This window comes from Leucopleurus acutus, assembly GCF_964270905.1.
Source record: "Leucopleurus acutus genome assembly, chromosome: 5".
Taxonomy (NCBI): Eukaryota; Metazoa; Chordata; class Mammalia; order Artiodactyla; family Delphinidae; genus Leucopleurus; species Leucopleurus acutus.
In genome coordinates this window covers 61,001,584-61,028,449 of record NC_139147.1, presented here as the reverse complement: position 1 = coordinate 61,028,449, position 26,866 = coordinate 61,001,584, and the positions used below count along the sequence as shown (strand labels likewise).

The 26,866-nt window shown below is 35.7% G+C and overlaps 1 protein-coding gene across 19 annotated transcripts in view; it reads left to right on the top strand.

Annotated features, from left to right (window-relative positions):
* Window positions 1-26,866, top strand: part of ZBTB20 (zinc finger and BTB domain containing 20) — a 799,009-nt gene that overhangs the window by 482,994 nt on the left and 289,149 nt on the right. The window contains exon 1 of one of the 19 annotated variants that reach the window (XM_082839967.1): window positions 1-26,866. This exon is cut by the window's left edge and continues 8,732 nt beyond it. The exons of the other annotated variants lie outside the window; for them this stretch is intronic. The gene's annotated coding sequence lies outside the window, so the exon portion shown is untranslated. 19 annotated transcript variants of the gene reach the window in all.

The following is a 26,866-nucleotide window of genomic DNA, read 5'->3' as shown; positions in this document are numbered from 1 at the left end:
GCTCCGCAACAAAAGAAGCCACCACAATGAGAAACCCGCTCACCACAACATAGAGTAGCCCCCACTTGCCGCAACTAGAGGAAAGCTCACACACAGCAGCAAAGACCCAATGCAGCCAAAAATAAATAAATTAATTATTTAAAAAAAAAAATAGAAAAGGAATAAAATTAAAATAGAAAACTGTCTTTATTCACATATACCATGATTGTTTACATTAGAAAATCTTAAGAAATATGCAAAACAACTACTGGAGCTTAAAAGTGCATTTAGAAAGGTCATGGGAACTTTATGCAAAAATTGATTATATTTGTATGTAGTAGTGGCAAATAATTTGAATATGAAATTGTAAAGTTAATTTACAATAGCATTAAGATACAAAATACTTAGGAATAAATTTAACAAAAGAATATAAGGCCTCTACACTCAGAACTAAAAAAGCCTTAGAAATATCCATTGTTTGTGGGTGAATACTCAATATTTAATTAAAGTATGATTTCTCCCCAAATTGATCTATGGAGTCAACACAATTCAAGTCAAGGTCTCAACAGGGTTTTTCTTTTTTCCTAATTTTTGGAGAAATTGTCAAGCTAATTTTAAAATACATATAGAATTTCAAATAACGTAGAAAAAGAAGAACAAAGTTGGAGCACTCACACTATCTAGTTCAAGACTTTCTATAAGTATAAATAAAAACAGATTATACTATCACCTCCCCTATCAAGAAGAAAACACCTCACAAATAGGCCAATGGAACAGAATAGAGAGAGAATCTAGATATTGACTCCAAACATATGGTTGATAATATCAACAAAGATGACAATATCATTAATTTGTGAGAAGGAAAATCTTTTCAACTAATGATGCTTGAACCAATAAGAATAAGCATACAGAAAAAGAAAATTAAACCTTGGCCTCTATCTCATACTACACACTGAAGTTACTTTGCTATGTATTAAACACCTGTAAGAACTAAGATTGTAAGTGCTTCTAGAATGACACATAGGGAAAAGAAAAAACCCTCATAACCTTGAGGTAAGCAAAGATGTTTATAGGACGCAGAAAGCCCTAAACATAAAACAAAACATTGGTTAATCAGACCTCATCCAAATTAAAAACTTCTGGTTATCAAATGACATTGTTAAGAAAATAAAAAGGCAAGCAACAGACTGGGTGAAAATATTTGCAATACATGTATCAAAAAAGGACTCATGTTCAGAGTATGTAAGGAATAACTTCAAATCAATAACAAGTACACAAACGAAATTTGAAAATGGGCAACAACTTGAATAGGCACTTCACAATGGAAGATCTAAAAATGGCCAATAAACTCATTAAAAACTACTCAGCATCACTAGTCATCAGGGAAATTCAAATTAAAACCACAAGGAGATCATAGTTCATGCTTACTAGAATGACTAAAACAAAAAAGACTGACACACTCAAGTGCTGGCAGGGTTGTAGAATACTTGGTATTCTTACATTTGCTAGTGGGACTGTTCCACCTTGGAATGCTTAGTATCATATAGAGTTAAATATATACCTACCCACCCTATTGCTTGGTAATTGCGTTTCTGGGTATTTCCCAAAAAGAAATGAAAACTATATCCTCAAAAAGACTTGCACAAGAATGCTTACAGTAACTTTATTCATAATTGGTTAAAAATGGAAACACCCAAATATAGAAAATGGTATACAAAATGTGGTATATTCATAGAATAGACTACTAATAAGCAAACAAAACAAATGCACTATAACCCAGACAACACTGTGGATGAATTTCAGAGATATGTTGTGCAAAAGAAGCCAGAACCCAAAAGACTACATATTGTATGATTCTATTTGTATGAAGGCAAAACTATGGTGGTAAAAATCAGAATATTGGTTGTTACGAGAAATGGGAATTGACTGGAAGGGGGCACAAGGAACTTAATCTTTGTTAGGATAGTGTTTACATAGGTGTATACATTTATCAAAACTCTTTGCACTATATACACTTTAAAATCCATGGATTTTGCTTTATGTAAATTTTACCTCAATTTTTTAAAAAGATGTATGCTTGACTCTAATCAACTCTTACCTGAAGTGCTTCATCCATTTTGCTAACAGTTTCCCCGGGCACTGTCCTAATTAACCATCAAAGCTGTGTTAAAACGTTTCTTTTTTCCTGTTGCCTTGATTCCAAGAGATGTGGTAAAACATAAATTGTCAATATTTGGAAACCCAAGAAATGTTCAAGGTTAAGGAAAGAGGAATCTAATAACAAGCCCAGATATGGCCTTGGTTAGGCATTGCTACTTCAGGCAAGTTTTCACTGATTTTGTTCAGTTTTCTTTTGTGAATGATATTGTTTTTTAAATTTGCTTCATTTCTTGAGCAAGAGAGATATAAAGTCCTTCACATTTACTTTTTGTTTGATTACATATTGCCAAGTTAATAGCAAACTCTAAGCTTAAAAATTTCAAAGAATTTCAGGACTTTAAAATTTTTCCTTCTTTCTACTATCCAACCAATAGTTTTGTTTATTCTCTGGTTTACTCTACACTTTTAAAGAGTCATCGTCAAAGAAAAGAATAATTGAATGTTCAAAGATAACAATAAGCAAGATTTCAGCTTCTTTCCAAAAGTAGGCTTACCACTTCCCTGCATTTAACCGTAAAGCTGGTGTTTTGGCAGTATTATCACATGATTGAGAATTCTGCTTTACCTAAAACACTCTTGTTTTTAGCTTACGTAGGTGTCATCAGGTCTTGCCATATTTTACTCCTCTTCACCCACCCCCAACAAACACTGCACAAGTCTGACTGTAATACAGTTTCTTTTGTAGTGAATATTTTTTTAAAGCACCTAATACCTGAATTATGAAATACAGACAAGAGCACATTAACCTGGCTGACTTATTTCCTCTCCTGCTTTTCTTTAAACACATATTCTAGCCCAGTCTATCAACGCCAGATGGCAACTGCATTTTGATACACTGAATATTTACTAAGTCATGTGGTGTGCTTTTGAAGTATTTTTTTACCCTTTCCATCAAATGAGCTGACTCATCCCTCATTCATTTATTCCTGCTTTTAGCAAGTTGCATTTTTAGAAACTTGACCTCGGCTTTATCAAAATGATAAAAGATGTTTTAAAATGATGCATCAGAAATTCTGAAGTCCTAACTACATCTTATGTCCTATGACTATCATGTATATTGTTACATTTTTAAATGTTAGTAATGTACCAATTTCCCTCATATATTTTAATGAAACTTTATTCCAACGACATTACTTTTTAGCATAGAAGAATGTGGCAGGAGTATATTTGTACTTAGCTTTAGGATATTAAAGCATTTATGGTTGAAATCGCTTAAAATGACCATGAAAATAGCAACTGAGCAACTGATGTTTATGTCCAGGTCCTAAATAAAGAGCACTATATTTTGGGTCTAATGAAAGATTTGGCCTATTAGAAATAGGCAGTAGGCCTAATAATAGTGATAGTAATAAGAAAAAAGACTAAATGACCTCAGAATACTATGACTCTCATGTTTTCTTGGTCTTCATAAGAATATGCATTTGTGGAAGCACTCTCAGTAAACAAATGCTGGTATTCCTCAATCTAAGGATATAAAAAACAACAGAAGAAAGTGCTGACAGATAAAAGTACATGGCTTTGAAAAATGTGCATGGAGGCCAGTGCATATTCTAAGAATTCTTCTTGGCCTGTTTATCTCTGAAGACTATTTTAAGTTATTATTTAAGTTTTTATGGCTACTTCTCAATGACTTTTCAGAAATAGTAGAGAATATTGGGTGTCTTAAGAACTTAAGAATTAGTGCTTCATATAAAAGAGTGGGAGTTTTCTTTGTGAATAATTTTTTTCAAAATTATTATCTTTTTTTTTTTTCTTTTTAAAAGCAGACATTAAGGATATTTGGAAAGATTCAAAGGACCTATTCAGTTTTACCAAAAATCTGCCATGACACCCTTATCCATTATATTTTCTAGCTCTGTTGTGTAATTAAAATTGCTTCTATCCTTTGTGTGTGTGTGACATATTCTGTATAGTGCTTACTTAGTCTGGAGTAGATTCTCAAAAGTATTGATTGCCTTGTTAGTTTATGAATGCATGTAAAACTCTGAGCATAGTGCCTGATACACAGTGTGCATTCAGTTGCTCATTCTTCTTCTCTTAGTATTGCTCCTGTTACTATTACTGCTTTTAAAAGGACATTTCCCACTGGCCTTTAGAAGTTGTCTCATTAAGCCTATCTTTTTATAAAAGATTTGGGAAATATATAATCTACTTAGTGTAAATTTAAAGTAATTTGAGTTGTATTCTAGAAGCAAAAGAAGGAGAACATTCTAGAGGCAAAACACCACCAACAGTACTGAGTTCCTCGAGGCTTGGATTAGAATTAGTTTTTTTTAATGTATATAGAACTTGAGATCAAATCAGTTTTATCCCTATGACATATGTGGACTTCTCTTCTCTATAGACTGTGTCAGTTCATTCACCTATATGATCCTGTAAAAGAGGAAGTACATCCTGATAAAGCATACCCACGTATCACAAAGCAGAGACTCGAGTCCATTGTGCACCCTTTTAGGTTTTGTAGATCTACAACATTGTTAGTGGTTTCTTTAGGAAAAAATCTGATGGAATTCCACATTCTCTTATTAAATAAGCCCAGAAGACTTTCTACTAACCCTTTCACTTTTAATAGCCCTTTTCTGTGTAATCAACATCTCAAGAACTAGAATTTCTGGAGTCCATTCATTGTTTTTATTTTATGAATTTCACTTGAATGTTTCTAACTTTGTGGAGACTCATCTAATTGAATGGTAACATTTTGTATTGGGTCAACAAGAGAGTTAGTAGTAAAAGCATTGTGGTGGCGGGACACACAAACTCACACACGTGTAAGGTTTCCCATATGGTTCATATTGTATTCCCTTTCCTGAAGTAAAGTAACAATGAAAGAACAACATATCTTCTTTGGCTCCTCTGCCAGATTAAACTATGGGATAAGTAAGTTATTGTATTATTGGGGGAGATAGGAAATGGATGGATATAGGTTAAATTTTTGAACTGGGAGACACTTCAAATGTAATTGGGATCATTTATTTAGTAACATATTAGTCAACTGCTTAAAGATGTATTATTTTAAAATATTAAAATATTTAATTTCTGAGGCTGCTGGTTAGCCAAAGGAGTAAGAGCTGGAATAAATCATAACATTTGCTTTACTTTTATTTTGGGAGCATTACTTTCTGTATTTGCATTGTTTGAGTTTGTTGCCTTTGTGTTGAAACTTAATGATATTTCCCTGACAGTGTTGGTGACCTTTGCCTACTATATTTATGAACTTTGCCATATACTGGAGCAAATTCTAGTCAAGCTAAAGTGTTTGGTTTTTCTAAACTCTCTCTGTACTTCAGATGGAATTTCATTCCTCTATTAAGCTGTTAGTCTAGTGGCTTATTGTATATAATTTATCAAATGCTATCTTTTAGGAGGAAGCCAGTCCTATGTAATATAACATTGTTATTGTATAGAACACAAATTAGTAAAGTATTTAATAGTACACTTTTTTGAATGGCACTTTCTAAATTTAAGATATTACTATTCTATTCTATCAGTGCTTGGAAGACTGGGTATGGTGAGTTTTTCCTTAATAAGAGAAGATTATCATGTCTCCTCATTTATCTTATGATACTTAGCTCATTAGGTCTTTGAAAGTATTAACTGTGAAAATGTATATAAAATGCTTAGCAAAATGTGGTACACAATAAGCATTCAATAAGGTTCCTATTGTTATTATACATAATATGTTCATAGCTATTAATGGTATTAAAATACTAATAAGACTGCGATTAGTACAATGTATAGTATGTAATAAATAATAAGTATTAATTATGTTAACTAATAAGTTCCTTAGTAAATTTTTTAACTGCAGTGCTAAGGCAATAATAGAAGGACTATCATAACAAATTCAAAAATATGGTTAAAACAACTAGTCAAAACAAAGCACAAAATTTAGTGAATATTTACTCTTAAAGTACATCGTTTTACTCTTCTGATAGACAACCATATCAAAGTATAAGTGGAAAACATGTTCTATAATGTGGGAAATTTAAACACGTTATGCTTGTGAAAAATCTCTAAAGGATTAACCTTAAAAATAATCTAGTACTGTCTTCTGTTCCTTAGTTCTGATCTTTAGTGTTTTTTCAAATGGTGGAAATTAGAGATTAATCCTTTTTCTTCTACTCCTAGCATTTTATCAATTAGCAAAGGAAGAGATGTCAACAAAGTACCATCTGGTCAATAGTCAAATGGTTGTTACAGACAGTGAGTGCTCTCAGGACTAGACATCTTTCCTTTCTCTTCCATAAATGTCATGATTACTAGCTCCTTACTCCAAATCTGGTTTAGAGAGATACTAGAGAAGTGCTTATTACTTACTGAGAACCTGCATAGTATGTATAACAAATAGATAATCATCATCTTAGAGATGATTATGGTTTAAACAGGCTGGTTAACTTGCTCAAGGACATGCTGATAATAAGTAGTGGAGTTGGTTTCAAATTCATGGCTGTCTGACCCAAAACCCATGCTTTCCCTAGCACATCACATGGCTTCTTTCACTCAACCTAAGTAAATTGCCAAAAGCTTTTCCTGGAAGTTTAACCTCACTTTAGGCTTTGTGAGACCTCCCAGCTGCGATCTATGTCTTCCTGTTCTTAGGTTCTTTATCTTTGAGCTAAAAGAAAGGAAAGAACTGTAGAGGTAGAGGGAGGAAGAAAAGGAGCTTTGTAAGGTTAGGAGTGATGAGCATTCCTCTTCAGCTTCCTCTCCATGATAACTCTTACCTTTATTCCTACGAGAAAAAATGTGGAAGTCCTCCCTTCTTAAGAAGGGTGAAACTACCTTGACAAAGTTCCTTCCAATCAGTGATTAACTAGCAACTCTAGCCCAGAATTCTAAGTCTTTTCTTTTCCTTACTAAAGGTAACTCTTAAGCCTTCCCCTCTATTTAATCTGCATATTGTACTGAGGTTATTTATCTTCCAACATTTTGCAGTTTCCCTTAGGAATACCCTTAGCAACTGATTTCCATACAAACTCTCTGGGAAAGTTTAAGGGGATCATATCCCTTGTAAGTAAACAAAATAGAGAGTTTGAATGGAAATTTAATAGAAAATATATTGGCATGATTATAGGAGGCTGAATGAAACTTTTTTCTTTATATTTGCAGTATAAAAGTCAACTAACTATCAGTTATAGCAATAGACTGGAAGAAAGAGATTATTCTATTTTTTGACTTATTGTTCAGTATAGCTTGTTTTCACCACATTCTATCAATTCAACCTCCAAAGCAAATCTTAAAACTGGTCTCTCTTTCCCATTACCATTGCCTTGTGCTTTGACTATTGCAAATGTTCCTAGTGGAGTTTTCATTAGGAAGAAGTAGTTTTCATTAGAAGAAAGTAGACTCTTCCTTTTCCAAGTACAATCTCTAGTACAAGGGAGAAAAGATATACCTTTCACTCTCTTTACACTACGGTTTCCACTGCTTTTTTCATCTCCACATAAATGTTTTCCTAACTTCTCCCATCTACTGCAATCCTACTGAGAGAGGGCATCAAGGCAAGGGCTGGCTTGGGTAGCCTCCTTTTGGTCCACAGACTCCTGTTGTTCTCCCACTTAGCTGCTTTTCATATAGTCCTTTTTTGTGTAGAGATTTTTTGAAAACTGAGAAATTTCAGAAAAATTTGTTCCTAAAATATTTATGCCCTATTTTTATAAAAGGCCGTAGGAAAATGACTAAGGATAAAAAGGTGACTCTATTCTATCAGTACTTACGATCACCTTCAGTAATTCTGCTAATCTTCTGCATTCTTTTCTGACCATGCTCTGGATTTTATACCATAGTTGAGGGCTCTATTTCATCAATTTGTTTTCCTCTATTCTTCAATCCTACATAATTTGTTTAGTGAAGAACTAAGAATGAAATATCTCCTGCTTTATAGTCTTCATACACCTTCTTTGTGATTGTTTCAAGTCAGAGAAAGTGGTTGTGTCTATCTTATAAAGCCAAGTGGCTAAATAAATCCTAATTTAATGAATAAAATTAATTTGGCTACTCCATAACAAAAGTCTACTTGTGTTAGAAGTCTGTTTAGCTTATATTAAATCTCTATGACTCAGTAACCCTCCTTGAGGCACTGGGTGGGGGTACGGGAGGGAGTGAATGTGGGGGAACTAATAATAATACTAAAATAAAATAACTTTGAATTTCAGCAATACTATCCATTGTAAAGTGATGCTGGCCCGAAAGATATCAAGAAACAGCTGGCTGAAATAAATATAGTTAAAACATTTCTGGAATTAACAAATGAGTCCAGCTTCTGGATAATGCTAGCAAGACAAAGGAATATAGTCTTTGATTGGGAAGAGGGTAAGAGGTGAGGTTGAGAGATCCTCACCATTTGGCTACACAATTAATTAGATTTGTCAGTAATGCTGTAGGTTGTAGTTATAAAGGTTTGAGGTGGTTATTAATTAATCATATATAGGAATTCTTTGATAATATATATGTGTTTTAGAACAGTTGGTAGTAAAGAAAATTTCTGTACATAATTATTATTTACTTAAAAATGTATTATGTGAATTCTTAAAGGTAAGACTAGATGATCTTTGGTATTTGGTCACCAATATAGTCTCCTACAATGGGTCCTTTAGAACATTAACATTTACTTTTACTATATTTTCATGTATCTTTGATCTTTGTAATAATCACTTCAACAAACACCTGTGGGGCCCATAGTTCGTATGTCTGTGTATAATAAACTGTATTATATTTACAATAAGTATGTACGGTTTAAAAAAATATGCTATTGCTTATCCATTATCCATAGGGAAAGAATTTTTTAAATTTCTATATTAATTTTCTGTTTATTTTTTTCATTTCTAGAGCTAATTTATTTAGATTATATCCTAAATATACTTTATCCTGCCTACCCACAACTATATAATTCCATAATATAAGGGCTTATTAGTCCCATTTTTCTGTCTTACTTACCACCTTGGCAACATCAATAGTTAGACACAAAATGAATGAACTGCAGTGATATGCAACATGGATAAACGCTAACAGTATAATATTAAGTGAAAATAATTAAATCTCAAAACATTATGTAGAGCATAATAGCATTTTATAAAGTTAAAAGCAATCAGAATATATACACATTGCATACATTATATATATACATATATGCATACATATACACAAACATAAATTTAAGAATACCTATAGATGTGATAAACTACATGAAAAGGAAAACAAAGAAATGATAAACTTAAAAATCAGGATAATGGTTATCTTGGGTGGAAGAGGCAAGAGTGTAAGTTGGGGAAAACTATATCAATAGATGTAGGTTATTATAAAGCTCCTAACTCTTCTTTCAGGGACTTAAAACATTTACTTTTTTTTCATTAAAAAATAACTATGTGAATAAAAGTAGGCCAGGTATGGCCCAATAATGAGTATGCATCATGTACCAAGGATTATGATTTATCCAATTCCATGTACCTGAGGTACAAAAAAAAAAAAAAAAGGCACAATCATTATGTTAGTTATCTATTGCTAAAAAAAAAACCAAAATTACCTCAAAAACTTAGTGACTTAAAACAAAACATGCATTATCTTTCAGGAATCTCTTATGACCAGGAATTCAGGAGCAGGTTAGCGGGGTGGTTCTGGTTTCAGATCTTTCATCTTTCGTGATGCTGCAGTAAAGATGTCAGCAGGGGTTGCAGTCATCTGAAAGCTTGACTGGGGCTAGAAATTCCACTTCCAAGGTGACTCACTCACAGGATTCAGAAGTCAGTGTTGACTGTTTGTCTCAGTTTCTTGCCAAATGAACCATTCCACAGGGCTGCTTAAGTGTCTTCACAACATAGGGGCTGGCTTCCCCACAGTGCATGATCAAAGAGAGTAAGGAGAAACAGCAATGGCTTTTCTAACCTCACATTGAGAGTCATACAAATCACTTTTGCCACATTGTTTTGGTCACACAGGTCAACCCTCATAGGGGTTGTAGGTAGGACTATACAAGGGTGTGGATACCAGGAGGCAGGGATCATAGGGGGTCATCTTAGAAACCAGTACCACTCAAACCAATCTGGCTTACCTTGAACAACTAGCTTTTTTATATACTACAACTATTTAATTCCAAACATTTCTCCCTATTCTATTCTTGGTGGCATTAGAGAATTTGTTTTTCTCTCTAGAGTTGGAGAAGAAAGAAATAATTTTCTGCTTTTGATACAATAATACTAGCATTCTAATTTCAGCCTTTAGATTTAATTTCTTAATAAACAATGTATTAGCTTCCTTCTGCATGTGCTTTCAACTGTGTTGAACTGTATTATTTTTTTTCTTTTCTAATTCTAGAATTTCTAATTTTTAACCTTCTAGGCTTCATCCTTCCTAAATATACTTAAAATTATTAATCATTTTGTTACTTTCATGGATTTCTTCCCAAAGCTGTAGATTTGTTAATTTGCTTATTTTAATGTTTTTCTATTTTTCCATTTCAAAATATTTGTCCAAGTGGCTTTTTGTGCATTCAACAAGTATTTATAGAGACTCTTTCATATGCCAAAACAGTAGAGTATCTCTGTCAAGCAGAATTAGGAAGGTATGGGAATAAATACACGTAGGGGAAAAAGGAGGAGTATTATAAGGAAAGGTAAGGGCAAAATATAAAGTAAGAAATCAAACTTAAAAGTTGGAGGGATTCTCAATTTTTCTACAATACCCTTCTATTTGAAAGACCTGCACTTCAATCATGCCAATTTAATAGTTGACTATTATACTCAAAGATCAACTAAGAATCATACACCAAAACTCCAAGGTCAGGCTTTGTGAAGTTTTAATACCTGTGGGACTTTTCACAGTTCCTTATCAGTGACATAGCTGAAAATGGTGGTTCACTGATCTTATGGGTCATAAAAGTGTGTAGCTAGTAAGAAATAAAAAGAAAAACTTGTCTAGTACCTTATAGGTAAATGAAAATTAGCCACACAAATAATCCCTTTTCCACTGTTGCTTCACTGCTTGTCAAAATACATTCAGGTGAATAAATCACTAAGGGATCAATTGATTGAAGAATGTGTGACATAATGTTTGCTGTCCCCCTGTGACCTATGTCTGTTCCCAGCCCACATCTGCAAGAAAGAGATTTTCATTAGAGAGCTTTTTTTTTTTTTTTTTTGCGATACGCGGGCATCTCACTGTTGTGGCCTCTCCCGTTGCGGAGCACAGGCTCCGGACGCGCAGGCCCAGCGGCCATGGCTCACGGGCCCAGCCGCTCCACGGCATGTGGGATCTTCCCGGACCGAGGCATGAACCCGTGTCCCCTGCATCGGCAGAAAGACTCTCAACCACTGCGCCACCAGGGAGGCCCAGAGAGCTTCTTTTTTTCCTTATTAGAATTCGTTTCATTAACGCTGGAAAAAGAAAAAAAAAAATATTTAGAACAAGAAATCATCAGCACAACAAAATAGCACATGGAACAACTAAGGAATATTTTGCATCCTCAAAAGAATACTCATGAAGGAATAAGCATGTTCTGACCATATGTTTTCATGTAATAGTTTACAAATGTATCAAACCACATAAAAACTAAAATTAGCCATTTTGGTGGGAAAGATGACCCCTTTTCTTAACAATGAAGATTTTAGCATATTTATTTTTCATATAAAAGTAGAGGTGATTAATAATGTTATAAGGGATCATAAAATATTTTTCCCTGAATTCCTGCCTAACCAAGACTTGCAGTTTAAGTCAACTGAAGTCTAATTCAAATTTTGCAACCTTTTGATATCAGATTGAATGGCACTTACTAAAACAGATATAGAAATAATATATCATCTTATATTCTTCTGAAACTGCTTACAGTATGTTCTAGGATTACATACCATAGTCTCCAAAAATGTGAATGACTAGTGAGACAATGAAAAAGAACTGGGCCGCATTCACTTTTTTTTTGGGGGGGGGGAATTCATTTATCAGTTGAGCTTCAAACCTGGGAAGCTGAACCATGAGTCTTAGTGTCAAGGGTTGCCAACTTGGGGAGATAGTGAGACTTAGCTAGAAGGGTTTCCAGGAAAGAATAAACTCAATTAACTTGCTATGGCTAAATATTTGAAACCTGAAATTTTCAGGCTTCCAGGTCTGTTCTGATCTCAGCCAGGCATTGGCAATCAAAAACAGTTCTCATTTTGTGGTATTCCGAGCTACTAGACAAAACTGCAAAATATCAGTATGCTCTATTGCCCACAAATGAAATCTTTACCCTACCACCTCCAGCCCCACTCCACCCATATTTCCCTTTTTTACACCCTGAGCTATTTGTTCATTCCTAGATTGCCAATATCAGTTAAGTGTTGATCAGATTCTAGAATATAAAAGTAATTAACAGTAAGGTGTGAATGAGGTTTACAGGTTCACAAGGCAGATTTGCATTTTAAAACAGGGGCTTGTTAAACACAAATGAACTTGTAATAGGTGGAATGTGTGAGAGAGATTTTTCTCTCTAAGTGATGGGGAGAAGATTTCCAGTGCTCTTTCTCAGCCCATGGGTACACAAGTAGTCTTGTTGGCATTCCTCTCCCCTCTGCAGGTTCTCACCATTCACTCCTCTTTTATCCACCAGTCACCTCTGCAAATAGTACATATTTAAAACAGAATTAGTAGAGAATTGCTTGATAAAACTTTGTACAAACCTGAAGGTCTTGGGCCTCACATTAGGTACTAGAGCCCTAAATCTCACAGTAGTCAATGTAAACAGACAAAAATGCCACACATTAAAGAATTAACTCTCCATTTAGTGTATTTACCTGTTGAATTATTTAAATGAAGGGCAATTTATAAGAACTTTCCTATAATTACTAAAAGAAAGAAATGTCTCTTTAAAAATTGGGGGAAAAAAATCAGAGGCCTTTTAAAAAATAAAATTATTTGATTACATTCATATAGATGAAAAACATTTACCGTGTAATTTTGATGTCACACTAAGAGAATTAACTCTGAACACTTAGATTTTTTTCTGGGCCAAAGAATTTAGAATTTCAGAGACGAAAGAGGAGAATCATCAAGAAGAAGAAAGAGGATTATATCAGTAGGGATCAAGGAATCTCTTTTTAAAATGTGATGAGCAAAGAGAAAATTGTTCTGTTCCACAAATTAGCCCTTCTACTCCAGCTCCTCTTGCTCCCAAGTCTCCCTTTCCTTTTCCCCTTGAGGAAAGATTATCTATATCAGAAACTCATGAAACCACCAACAAAACCTTTGACCACAATTGTGTACTTGAAAATTCAGCCTTTCATTTTCAGGCCTCTGTGCACAAGGTCCATAGTCTTTCCCCCGTAGATCTTTGTGGGCCACCAATGTCCATGCACAGGTGTCACCCAGAAATGTGATGAAGCTGTAAAAGAAGGAGATTCTAGAGAAAGACCCCTGTTCCCATATGTGTGCTCAGTCTTAGTTACTGCAGTTTGTCTGCAGTCCATCCAAAAGCCGTCTTTATTATAAAAATGAATAATAATAACTATTTTGAAATCATGTCAGTTTTTTACAGACTATATAGCTCTTTCACTTCTGGTTTTTAAAATGTCCTTAAAGGTAGTTTAGAAGGCGTTAATAATAATGATGTTCACAGAGATTATTTGAATTTGCCAACTGAGCAAACAGTTGAATTAGGCTTCAGATCCAAGAGTTAAATAATTTTATTTCATAAACTGTGTTTGTTTCATTACAACAAAATTTAGGGGCAGATATACCTTCTTGTATGAAATAGGGCTTAAAAAAACCCCAGTACTATCTAAGATTTAAAAACCTAATAATTCATAGAAATATGATTTTCCAAAATTATTCTTATCTTAAAATAAACTTTTATATGGCAAGATCTCTCCAGTTGAAGCATTAGGATTAAAGTAATAAAGTTTTAGTTTATCTCTTTCTCTTTACAGAAGTTGACCAATAGTGACTATTTTAACTTGCCCTAAAGTGAATGATTATCACTGTAAATGGTGTTATAAATAACTTTTTTAAAGCTTATATGTAGGGTAACCCCATAATTTATCATCCAAACTAGGGCAATTTTCAGAGTGAAAGTGACCACTATTAATAATTGTGCCTGAACAGTTGGAACTGAAACTATCCTGAGTAAACAGGGAAATATGACTATTCAACATATAGGACGTAATTCTGGGTTTAAGAGTGATGCATTTTGAATGAAAAAAGGCCAGCAGAATCAAAATTCATATACCTGACCTGTAACTTTCCCCGATTCCCAATTCCCATGAAGTTGGTTCTTAAGCACTATAAGCACGATTGAATGCTTCAGTCTCGTGCTCTGCCCAAGAGATGACAGTCTAGGGGCATCCATTTAAGACCAAGTCAGAAGGAAGAGTGCCACCTGCTGAGATTCAAATTCCACGTTTTTTTATACCACTTGGTCATTGGGGGTTCCCATCTAAACTTTGACTGTGTACAACCCAGAAACTCAAACAGACATGTTCTGTGCAGTATTCCCCAGTAAACCTTAGTCACTTTCATAGGGGTCTAATTGACAGGCGTTAAACCAACATTTGAAATGTTAAGAGGGAAAAATCTGTCCAACAGTTAAATTATTTTTACAGCTGATCAAAATTAATATTATGTAATATTATGTTAGTAATTGATAAAAATAATTAAACTGCTAAAAGATAGATTTTTAAATAACAAAACTAAATTTGATAATGTAGGACTGTGTTTAACCTTAGAATACCCTCATGACAGGCACAAAAATAAATTTTGTTTTGAAAAAAAAGATACTATTTATGAGAATGTATTGCTAAGTACTATCCATGCAACATGCTGTCTTCCAATTTTGCCTATAAAGTGCTATATTGAACGGTGACCCTCTGAGAGTGGTACATTTAACACAGAATAACATAACCAGAAAATGACAGCTTGAGAGAAAGTTTGATAACTATTTCAAACTATTGCTGAATTATCTGGAAATTCTTCAAATGAGATTACTTTGGTCCACCTAGCTTAAGAAGTATTTTCCTAGTCTGTATAAAGTTCAAATTAATTTGATTTAGTTCCTGGAAAAATGTCAGTTTTCTTGCAACTTAAACTTTTATTTGAGGTAGAAAGTTTCCCTTCTGGACAGGTTGCAGCCTGGAAGTGGTAAAATGTCTAGAGAGGGGAAACTAATGAAACTTAGTTGTGGAATAGTTCACAAAGGAATACAAGATGCATTACATAATGCAGCCCTGTGTTTGTGGAGCCTCTGACAGAATCCTGCAGCTTTAGCTCGAGCTGAAAGCTGCCACCAAAGTCCTCCCCAAATCCAGGCAGCTCTGAGTCTTTTTCCCCACCTCCTGCTGTGATTACTCTGGCTTCTGATTAAATCATACCTTAAATTTAAGGTCACTAACCTAAAACGACCCAAAGCTACTTATTTCTCTCTTCAACAGTTCCCCATTATTTGTAATATTTGGAAGACTTGAAAATAGCTTCTGTCCTAATTTATGTAGCCTTTTCTCCAAAAGCAAATGCTATACTGTAATAGTTTCCTTACTTGTGGGTTCAAACGTCAGGTGAAAGGTTTTGGAAGCTAATTAGCATGCTAAAGAGTGTGGAGCATTTGGGTGAGTCACAGCCGTGCTACCTGAGGGGTAGAGAAAATGTCTTGTCTTGTCGTTAGTGATATTTAACGCGTGTAGTCTCCTCACTTAGTTTTAACAGAGCCAGAACTGCATTGCATTGTTTTCTCTATGTTTAATAGAAATCTTATTTATATCATCTCTTCTTTAAAACATCCATGCCTTTGGGGCTTAGTCTAATGTCTTATTTCTTACTTAAAATATATTTCTACTAATTTTAGAAAATTTTACAAGTTTGTTTTTATTGTATTAATAACTGAACTAGGTTGTAACAAATTCTTGTCATAAAACTTCTTATTTTATACTCAAATTTTTCTGTTTTGACCTGGTTTAATCCTCTTTCCTTAAAAGAAATTTCCCCCTTGTTTTCAGAGTGAGCCTTTTATTACATTTATTGAACGTCTAGTATATATAATCAAGATATGAGGCAAATGAATATTTATTAAATACCAAGAATGTGACCGGTGTCTACCATCTAGTTAGGAAGAACAGTTTGGATAACTCAACTTATGAAAATTATTTCTTGGTTAGAAATGCGTTCAGTAGCAGAAATTCTGACTTGAGTGGCTTAAACAAATAGGGGTTTGTGCTTCTTACGTAACAAGTCCAGAGCTAGAGAGCTGCTGGTGTGTGATAAACTCAGGGCCAACATCTCTGGGTTTATCTTTGCTTTTTTTTTGTGCTTGTTGCCTTATGTTCACAAAATAGTTGCTGCAGCTGGAAGTATAATGTCCATATTCAAAGGAAGAAGAGGGAAGCAGAAGGATCACTTTTTACCTCTATCAGAAAAGAAAAAGCTTTCTGAGAAAACAGCTTCTCAAGCAGATTGCCACATAGATCTTATTGACTAGGACTGGGTCCCAAGGCCACCCTTGGTTGCTAGGGAGGCAAAGAAATCAGGGAACAGATTTGTCATAATTGGCTTAGAAATATTATAACTCATCATTCAGGACTAAGCACATTGCCACTCTGAACAAAATAGGAGTCTGTAGGTAGGAAGAAATAGGGGAATAGATATTGTGTAGGCAATAGTGTCTATTCCAGCTGTACTAGTCAAAAAAAAAAAAAGAAGAAGAAAGAAAATTAATGTGGACTACAAAAACTGGAAAATGATTTATGGCTGTGATAGAATATAAGCTGGACTACGAGATAACTAAAGGAATCAGACTGATAAAAGAATGACAATAGGACACTCCAGCTAAGGGAAGAACAAAAGCTTAAAGTCAGGAACATATATGCTACATATGGGAAGTAGACACTGCATTGTGAATTTCTCAATTCTTTGAAGGCAGGAAGTAAGGCTTATTCCTATTTATTTTCCTAGTGTCTCACACATAGTAGATGCTTATTGAATCATAGTAAATGAATATATAATATTCCAACACAGAAGTCCAGACATGATTTAATAAATCATGGAGATAATAGAATACAAAATTTAAAATTTAGGACTCACTTGGCAATACCAAGATAAAGGGAAACACTAATATAGTCTGGCTACCCTCTAGAATACTTGTTGGGTACTACTGGAACCTGGGATGCCTAAGCAAGGTGGAGCAAGAAGTGGAGGCTGAAATATCAAGTTAATAATGTGAACTTGATCTGTGAAAACCTGATTATATTTCTGGAGTAAAGTTTTGGTAATATACAAATGATAGTCTCCAACAGGCCCTCCAACTATTGGAAGCCTAGAGTCTGTTGCTGTCACTTGTCCCCCTTTTCTCCAAGTTCTGTTCTCTGTGACCTTCAGGGATTTCCACTGTGAAAGGAGCTTTGGAAAAATGAGAAGTAGTTCGCTGGAGATTCCTAGATTCCTACTCTACAGTAATTGACATTTTACTTTTATTCAGTTCCTGTTCTATGCCAGTCAATCTGCTGCAGTTTTTAGGAGATCATTAAAATACCTGACTACAAATTGTTTGCATTCTAATCAAGAATTTAAATATCGTGATTGATTTAAGCAAAGAAAAAGAAATTTAATACTGTTCAAAAAAAATCTAGTTGGTCAAAAGGATAGTTTGACTGGCTTTTATTGTCATGGTACTGATTTAACCAGACAACTCAGGCCAAGAGTCAAACACACTTGGTTCTGCAAATACCACATGAGTAACTTCCGCTGAAGGGAAATGATCTTTCTCATAGTCCTGATCACTTTCTATTTAACAAAGGATAAAGTGTTTTGTCCTATTTTGTTTCCCGAACTCTGGAATTTAAATTTGGTTTACCATCTACAATATGGCTAAATAGTAAACTGAAATAATAAATGAAAGTAATTTCATTTTTGAATTGTACCTCCATGAATCCTACATAATTTTAAGGATTTGCAGTTCCTTTTTGTTTTCACAACCTTAACTTTACCTGAAAAATATACCAATGGAGTGGGGGATAGGCATGGTATTAAAATGTATAACCTTAGTAATGGCATTTCTAGCACACGTATGGTCTATAGCCATTTAGTGAAGTTTACTTATTGCTTTAGGCTTCAGCCTCCTTGGTTAGATTAGAATACTTCAGATTATTTGAGCTGAAGAGTACTTTTATTTTGACAAAAGAACATTCATTTTGTTTTAATTGATTGAGTTATATATTTCCAGTGACAGATCTTTAACTCTTTCAAAGACCTGTAACATTATTAATATTGCACTTGGAGAAGTCACTTAATTTATCTGGGCATCAGTTTTCTCATCTGCAAAATGAGGTAACTGGACTCACATGATCTCCAGCAACTTTCAGCTCTGGAATTGTATGATCTCATTTTTCAGTACAATTCAACAAATATTAATGAAATACTTACATGATGCAAATCAATATGGTAGGACCTAGATGGATACAGAGATAAATAATGTGATTTTTTTCATGCAAGGAGTTTACAACTGGATGCATTCAAGATTGGGATGTATATTTCCCAACACATCCTAGCTCCTCACCTTTGGGATGTCATTTATGAATGAGGGCATATGATTCATTCCAAAGGGGAGGAAATTCATTCATTTGTTAGTTTTTCATATCTGGATTTGGAGAAACAAACAAAAAAAGGGATCTGAACTCTCATTTTAATAATATTGTGCAGTTGTATCCCACCTTCATTGCAGAGAATTTAGAGTATTCCAGACCATTATCTCATTCATCCCTAAAGAAGTCCAATGCAAGTAGAAAGGTGTACATATAGTTATGCAAATTTTAGTGATTAGAAAACTGGACCCTAAATTTCCTGGAGTTATACAATGAGCAAGTGAGTGAGAACAGGTGAAATTCTAGGAACCCTCACTCCAGGACTGCATAGCCAGCTTTCCCTGTGAGGGACAGTTTCTTTTAGCAAGTTCTGCAGAGCCTGATTGCTAAACTATCTTCCACACCTGATCCTTCCTTATTCTTTATCTGAAGAGCAGCCATTGATGATTTCAGATGTATCACCAGGAAAAAAAGGGTTATAGTGGAAGAATGGAATGTGTACAGCAACAGACGTGACAAGCAAGTTGTGATATATTGATATAATGTTCCAGTCTTCAGTTTGCACTAAAATTAGAAGTGAAGAAAATTTGGGGACTCCTTCGTCAATCTGATCCATAAACATTTGACTATAGGCCCAGCAGCCATAAAGAAACTAGGCGAGAACATCATTCTGAACATGCCACCCTGGAAACTCTGCCTCAGTTCTTAGCATCACTAGAATTTTCCTAGCCTTCTTTTGAGGGGAGTTAGGAACATAATGAATCTACTTCTTTTTACAAATCCTGCAAGCAGCTCCTTGGAAACAGGTGATTAGGTTTCCTTCTTTACCTAAATCTTCCTAGGTAGTAAAAAAGTCATATCCGTGTTTCGTCTCATGGTTTCCTTAGTCAAAAATTTGCATCTGAGGCCTAGGAAAATGTTTGGTTTTCATGATTGAATGTTTAAACAGGTGCACACTGCACTGATCTGGCTGAGGAAAGGTAGTCTCTTCCTTCTGGAAACCCTGACGTTAAGAGAAAGATTCTCATGCCAGCTTTCATGAATGCTTGTGAAGGAAAGTGCAGGTGATTCTGAAGTCTTATTACCTGGGTTACCAACCCACTTGCCTCCCTCCCATTCTGTGTTCTTATGAAGAAATTGATTTAATAGATTCAAGGTATTAAATACATTCTGCATTAATATTATATGTACTCTTTGAATCCAAGTGGCAATACAATAGAGTTTCATTTTATAAATAACACCTTTCAAGCTAACACCACAGGGCATAGTACAAAAGAATCAAAATAGAACACAAATGCTGTAATCAAATGTAGACCCCAGGAAGGCTGATTAAAAAGGCATGTTGCTAGTAAGAGCAGCCGACAGGGTAAGTATAGTGGGTCAGAGCAGAAAAGCTAGCTGAACAGAAGGGCAAACTCAAATAAAATGGACTTGCCTGCCTGATTCACATGGACTTACAATTCTTCTTTGTCATCATCTACTTTGGGACTCAGGAATTGCAGGGGAGAGGTGTGCATATGTGTTTGCTAGGGAGGTGGGGATCCAATGTATGCAGTGTCATTAGGTTTATCCTCAGTCTTCACACACAACACAAACAAAAGAAAATCCTAAAGACAGCCACCTGCAGCTGCCAGCACTGCCTACAGTATGATCGTGAGACAGCCCAACAGGGCTTGTTTTGCTTGATAATACCACTGGTTTTCAGAAAGCACAACTGAAGGAAACAAGTAGATCCTTCCCATAATAGTGGGAACAGATAGTATTGCTATAGCCAGGCATCAGTAAAAACAGGTGAATGGGTGAGATGGGTGTTTTATGGCCTTAGTCTTGAGACATTCTTCTCTCCACAGGACCCTCTTCTCACCCAGTTGCTTTCTGTGCTCTCAGCCTCTCACCACCACAACCCTTTTTAAACCCTACCTCTAGTTATAGAATAAAAGGTTCTGTCCCCTTCTTAAGGAATTAGGTGAAAACAGTGGAGGTATTTGAGTATACCTCCCCATCTGTATGTAAAGTTATTTCTGACAACGACCACTGTATATCTTGAAGAATGCATTAAACTGGTCATTTCCTTATGCTTTTCTATTTAATATTGAAGGTAGAACAATATAGGACAAAAATCATAGGAAAAATTTCCTGCTAAATATGTGACATTTTTCTGAAAAACTAGCAACTTATAGTTAACAGCCTCCCCCAAAATGAGTCATGGAACAGCAAATATGGGTTCTAGAGTCAACAAAAAGAAAAGGAGAGAGAAAGGAAAAATAATAGTTGAGGTCATCTTTACCACTCTTGAAGCTGTGGGTTGTTTTCAGTGACTCTCCTGATTACCCACTTAGTTGAAATTCTGGACTGGGATCACTAATGCGTAAATTTAGGTCAATAGTTTAGTATTTCTTTACATTTTTCCTAATCTGTTAATTATAAACAATTAAAACATATGTGGGCAGCATTTGTGGAGGAAAAAAGGTCATTATACAAATACAAGTATTGCCACTTTTATTTAATAGAATATTATTTTCCTTAATTCTGACAATATTTATTTCATTATGCAGAAAGTCAGTATATTACTAAAGGTAAGCAGCAGGCCTAGTAAGTAGTATAGTAAGTAAGAGAACACTGGATTGTAATCTCCAAAGTGAGTTATTTCATAAAGTGTGTAAGGAAATAACTCTACCAGTTATCAATATACTGCCTCTCAGATCCAAATTTACCCTTCCTTGCCTGCTCTACAAAAATGTATCTGGGTCCTTTAAATATTTTTCCTTTCCTAACTGTGTGAGTGTGCTTTGTCAGTGAGGAATCAGACAGACATTATAGGAGAAAGAAGTTCTCCTTCCTGGCCCCCGTGTATTTTTTGGCAGGCTCCTGCCGTGCGCATGGTTCTCTAAGGCCTGGCTCCTGCAGCACACACAGCTGCCCCGGTGCCCAGCAGCTGAAGCACAGGTAGCTTCTCCAGTGCCCAGCAGCCAGTGGCTACGTCCAGCACCCAACACACATGCAAGCACACACGTGCACACATACACACATCAGGTGGTTTATGTATTAGTGTGCCTCAAATGAGACAGCCTCCCTGTGAACAGCTTCCCTGGCACCCTAGAGTATAGTTTTCCAGCAAGTTTTACTAACAGCTCTCCAGCAACTTCTTTGCCATTCATTCATTCACTGGCTATGCCTTGTCCAACAAGGACTAGATCCCAGTCTAGAGGTGTAAGGGACTCTTCCTTGGGCACTCTCTATCAGCCCTAGAAGTTGTGGTTGCTCCTTATATTTGCTTATTCTTATATAATTCACAATCCTCTTCTTATTAGTTACTTCCTCATTACTCCAATCCCCTGTTATAGTTAATAATTCTTTACATTAAATTTTTCCTATTCAAATTGCTGTGTGGTTTCTCTCTCCTGATGGACCCTGACTGATACATGACCAAAGAATATCGAAATAATCTGTATTGTTTGGGAGTAGGGGGAAGTCAATCATCTCTTTATGGAATGGTTTAGCATTAGTGTGATGTGCCTTATCCAGGCCTGGCTATTAGACGAACAAAGAGTTTTGAGAATTTGATGCTAGATTGAAAAGTGACATAAGAATATGATGCTATATACTATTTTTAACTGTACGTATGGTTTTAAGGACCCAATTTTAAAATTTTACTTGATTTCACTGAGAGTTTTTTTTAAATGTAAACTATAATAAGGCAAACAACAAAAGGCTGGACTCAAAAGTAATTTGTTAGTCTTGAAAAGATGTTGCCAAATAATAACACTATAATGTGAATATGTAGATTATTAATGCTAGGGAAATAATGATACCCATCATTTTTTGAGAACTAATAGCAATAGAGATAGATACTGTTCTTATCCCTATTTACAAATAGAAAAATAGAGGTTCAGGAAGGTTAAAGAACTGGCCTAACATGGTATGTGTAGTAACATTTCAGAGCCAGAATTTGAACTTAGATCTGCCTGTGAGCCCTGGCTCTAAACCATTGCTCTCTGCTTCCAGAACACTCGTACTGAAGTAAATAGCAAGCTACCTGGGAGAACAAACACAGAACACTTGTTTGTGTTGTTTTCATCAAATATCCAGAAAAAGAAACTGTAATGTAACCCTAGAGTGTTTAAGCACACACCCTGAGATATTTCTGAGATAAGCTACTACTCTTACCTAACAAGAGATGGACAAACTGGGTGAACACTGGTGATCAAATCCCCAGAACCAAAGTGTTAACCGTGTATTAAAAACCCAGCAGTCTTTATTCAGAGCTGAATTGAAGACAGATGAAATATTAACAGCAGTTCTAGCAGCACAAAATGAAATATGAGATCCTGTATCAGAAATTATTAGTAACCTGTTAAAAGAAATGCTGAAAAATGGCAGTTACCAAATTAAAACTGGGAAACAGAGCCCAAATGGGAAATTTTGAAAAGTTTGGAGGAAAATAAATGACAGATTGTCCTCTTGGCTCTTATTACTATGCCATCCTAAATCCTACTTGGCAATACATGGTGGAGGTGAAATAAGAACTGCATCACTGCCAGTGCTGGTCCTCAAATTTATAGTCCTAAGTGTCTGTGAGGGTGTCTGGGATTGATTGGAAAAGTAGTTGGAATTTGGTAGCTTTATCTAAATTGAAGAGTCTGGAGACTCTTATTATGAAAGGCTTCCTCTCATTTGTGAATTGGCCCCTTTGCTCCACTTTTGGATGCCTGGCTTCCTCCATGCCGAGCTGCACTAAATGTTTCTACATGGGAAAGCTATTCTCCTTAAATGCTTTCAAATTTAAAGCATCTATCTGGATATGTTCATGTTTACAACTCAAAATATCTAGCATCAAAAAAAGAGAGAAAAGTTACAAATACCGGGTAGTAAATGAAGGCGATATTTTTCCATCAGTAACTGAGAGCAGAGAAATGACTATAAGCAGAGTTGTTGAGCAGTTGGTGCCAGAGAGAAAAAGGAAATGAGCTATAGAACCATAGAATCTTAGTGTTGGCAGAGACGATGGAGTTCAGGCAGTCCAACCCTATCATTTTTCAATGAAGACACTGAGACATGGGGAGTTAAGGGACTTGACTTGCCCTAGACACATAGTTGTTTACTGACAGTCAGGCCAAAAACATTTCCCAACTCCCAGTCTGGAACTCTGTAGTTCAGCATGCTACTGCCATTCTCTACCGAAAATTAACACTAACCCAGCCTGGAACATAGAAGAATTCAGCATCTGTGGGGAGCAAGAAAAATGATGAATTCTGAGATGGAAGTCAGTCTGGGAAAAGGAGAGGGGAAATGGATGATTCTCCTCCACTGTGACTCTTTGGCCAACTTTCTGCAAGACATTTTATGTCAGTTTACTCCCCTGTGCCTTCCCACAATAATAAAATGATGTGGTTGTAATTCTCCAGGGTTTATATATATGCATTCAAATTGGATTTGGTTAGAGAATTCTCCCATGTACAGGTTATCTTGATTGGTTTGTGGGTGGCATTGCTATTGATTCCTGTTATTTATGTGAGCCTGACTTTTTTCTCTAGCAGTGAAATGTGCTCCAGAGTCCTTGTGGGGAGAATCTTCTCCAACGGACACCCTAACTAAGGATCAGATGTAGGTTTAAGATGCAAAAATTATCTTCTGTTAACCCTTGTATTCTATTAACCTCATGAAGAACTTGAGCCATATGTGGGCCTTATAATCAGATTCATGAGTTTGGTGAAATAATTTTCTTTATTTGGAAGCACAGGATAATTTGAAGTAAACCAGTAGCAAAGAAGATACGATAAAAATGTCTCAGTAGGATTCCCTGTGATATAGCAGTACAGGTCTTTTAGACCAATCGAATATTTTTCAGAATAGAGCAACCGGAAATGAGAGAATCAGACAGTATGATGAAAACTACAGATGGAATGCTTTGCATGAAAAGTGATTATATACAAGAGAGGGCTCAGGAGCAGGTAGGCGTGGAGTTGGAAAGGAGTGGGTAACTGAAATAAGAGAAGATAATGCTTGACCAGGTCTAGTAAAATATTCCCTGCCACAACTGCTGTTCCATGAAGAGACTGAGCCAAGAGGCCTGAAAAAACTAACCTTAAGTTCAGCGTTGCCATTATTGTGGGAGGCATCAGGGAGAGCACATCCGGATTTGTGTTTCACAGTAATCACTGCTGGGTGTCAGCATTCATCAGCCAGATGGTCAGACCCACAATTAATCAATTAGACTGGGATGATCAACTGGACTAAGTTTTCCCTTTGGTAAAAAACCCTCATCATGCGGTCAAGGCCGATAGCACTTTTATCCTGTTGCTTTTGGAGAAGCTTCTAAAAATCCCTCTTTTCTTTTTCAGGTCTCTAGTTACTGAATGCTATTAAGCTCCAAGCTGCTTTGACAACATAGATACCCCAAATCAAGATTTTAACATAATAGATTTTTAACATCCTCTGGGTTCAAACATAATGTTTAACGTATCCAGATAGAAACAAGCTTTTTAAGGCAACATCCTCTGAGGAATGTTACTCAACTGATTTTACTAGAATCTTCGTATTGGTTCCACTCAATACAGTGCAACGACACTGGGAATGATTCTTTCACTGGCACTTATGAAAATGATATGATAATCAAATATAAACAATAACACTTTACTGAGTGTTCAGCCTGTGATAGATACTACTGTGATAAGGACTGACAAACACTGATTCTGTCCTTACAATAATTCAAGGTAATAATATTCCATTTCAAAGAAAAGAAAACTGAGGCTAGAAAGTTTATTTGCTCAAGGTTAAGCGTTTATCAAAGACATGTTGAGATGACTTAATGACCTCTGGAATGAAAACTAAATGAAATTTACATTTTTTACACATCTTACACATCTGTATGTCCTTAAGGGATAACAATTAGAAATATATGGTGGGTCCTTATTAGTCCTGTTCAAAGCACTGTAAAGAAATATTTTACTAGCATTTCCCAGCTCTGTTGACGGTATTCTCTTTTCCCTGCCATTCTTGCTGCATCCCATCTGACTTTTGAAGTTGCTTTCTTCCTTATTTTGGGGCCATCACCACTATTTGCTGATAATTCTGTCCCCACCTCAGTTTCCTTGTCTAGAAATGGTTCCTCTGAGTCTGTTTCATACACTAAGTCTTTTCTTTATCCATTGGCTCATTCAGGTGATTTGCCTCCTCCAAAACAAAATGTTTATTACTGATTTATTTTTCAGGTTGAACCTGATTTTTTTCCTCTGGCTGTTTTTCTTTTCCCTCTCCTCTTGCTTATGACAGTACTACTGCATAGGAAGAGGTGTTTGAAAGTCCTGTTGACTAGAAGTGTCACTTGCTATTGGAGGTCTATGCTGACCCCACTGGGTAAAAATATAGACACAATTTCATATTTCCCTTGTGTTCCATCATTGAACTTATGTCTTTCTTTTCTCTTAGTTCTTCTCTACTGCCATCCAAGCTTAATTTAAGGAGTGCTTCTCTTTAACCATTTTGTGACCAGATTTTACAGGCTATACAAGGATACTATTGACCCAAATGCACATCTTTGAGATATTAGGCTTTTACTTATAATTACATTATTTTATGGAACATGAGGCTTCCTCTTTTTATTTTACTGCAGTGCTTTTCTTTTGTTTGTTTTGCTACTTACCAAACTGGGAAAGCAATACCTAAATACCAGGATAGTGTATAGGTAACCACTGTTTCCTAAATCAAGTTCAGGAGCACATGGAAAAAAAGGTATTCCCGAGATCTTAAAGAGCATCTTTTCTCCCAGGCCTCTACCCGTGCCCTCTTTTTCTGTCTGTGGTACTCTAATTTGTTCTTGCTATGTTTGGTAGGCAGCTGTTCTAAGTTTTTCGCTTGCTGCTCCTTTTTGTACACTCCTACAATCTTCACCCCAGAGCTGATGAGGCTCTTTCATTTTGACCTGCAGTATCTCCGTGAATTGCGGAGCTGAGTCCTGCCATCTAGACTGCCTTTCTGCTTCATTTTGCTTCTGACCTAAACCCCCCCTGCTATTCCAGGCCTGGCCTCTCATGACCAGAGACTGCTGACTCATCCTGGCCTGTGCCAAGCTGTGCAGTCGCTTAGCGATGTGGACAGGAGTCGAAGGACTAGAATGAGATCACTGAACTCATTTCACTTGTTGCTTACGGTACAGTCCAGCATGAGCTGGAAATGTAGGAACCTCAGCCTCCCGAGCAGAAAGA